This window comes from Limulus polyphemus, unplaced genomic scaffold (genome assembly GCF_000517525.1).
Source record: "Limulus polyphemus unplaced genomic scaffold, Limulus_polyphemus-2.1.2 Scaffold8852, whole genome shotgun sequence".
NCBI classification, from domain to species: Eukaryota; Metazoa; Arthropoda; class Merostomata; order Xiphosura; family Limulidae; genus Limulus; species Limulus polyphemus.
In genome coordinates this window covers 17,048-18,223 of record NW_013674462.1, presented here as the reverse complement: position 1 = coordinate 18,223, position 1,176 = coordinate 17,048, and the positions used below count along the sequence as shown (strand labels likewise).

General features: G+C 28.7%; 1 protein-coding gene across 2 annotated transcripts in view; it reads right to left on the bottom strand.

The window, feature by feature from the left end:
* The window catches only part of LOC106475595 (late secretory pathway protein AVL9 homolog), a 21,842-nt gene that overhangs the window by 5,655 nt on the left and 15,011 nt on the right, over nt 1-1,176 (bottom strand). The gene's annotated exons all lie outside the window — the stretch shown is intronic.

Below are 1,176 nucleotides of genomic sequence, written 5' to 3'. Positions count from 1 at the left end.
AATACAAAGTCTATAGTTTCTTATGAATTAAGAACTCAAATTACCAATATTGACAAGCTAGAATATGAAATAAGGACCTCCTATCTTTTCTATTTGCTGAGATATCGCTACATTTACTGAATCAAACTCACCTCTTTCCATTTTTGGAAACACTTGCTCACATACACCTACCTCTGTCTATGATATGTGAATAACCAGTCCCCCTAGTGGCTTTCTCAGCCTTTTTGAAATATTCCCTTTTGAGGACTTTTTTTTTTTATGCTTAGATTTCAAGCAGTAAGGTAAGACTTTAGTGGGTTTGGAATTTCATATTTTTTTAGACCCAAATACAGCTTAGTTACTAAACTTGATAAATTATAGTGACATTCTATGGTATTGATATAGTAAGTTATGAATTTTGGTTATTTCAAATGTGTATATAAAACCGAGAAATAATTATTTAATTTCACGTCCTCCATGTGTGAAAGTTTATAAGTCTTAGCAACCTATGGTAAGTAGCAAATGAGTTCAAAATTTGTAACTAGAAGAGATAATTATTTTATATAATTCTTTATTTACTGTTCTACGTTTTAAACAAAAATATGTTTAAGAACTTATTTGTAAATAGTAATAATGTATATACATATATAATGTATTATAACTTAAACGTGACTGTATTTTACAAAATACCGGTCCACTTAAAATACAGCCAAGACAAGTCACTTTGTAAAGGCCAGTTTTATACTCTTGGATACGGTAACATGAGTGCACGTGTACCGGATCATTGCAACTTCTTTAATGTTAGGCACGCACAGCTGAAAGGTCAATATAATAAAAATAATAAATATATGTCAATTTATAATGTTATGAGGTTTAAGCTATTTAGACTAAACATTTGTGTTTTCATGTTATAATTTGTAGTCATTCTAAAAAAGCATAATCTATATTTATATCCTAATTTGTTATGGTGGTTACGAAGTCAGTCAAATAGACCGAACCCGTACAGAGAATCGATAGTGAAAATAACAGTTTTTTTTCTTAACAAAGGTTTGATAATTATCTGGAGGATATAAAGATTTCGCATGTGAAATTTGAAAATTTTCTGATTCATAAAAGTATTTTTAATCTTAAAATAAAAATTACTTTGCATGTTGGATAGTCAACATTCAAAAAGAAAGAAGGCATGAAAAAAACATT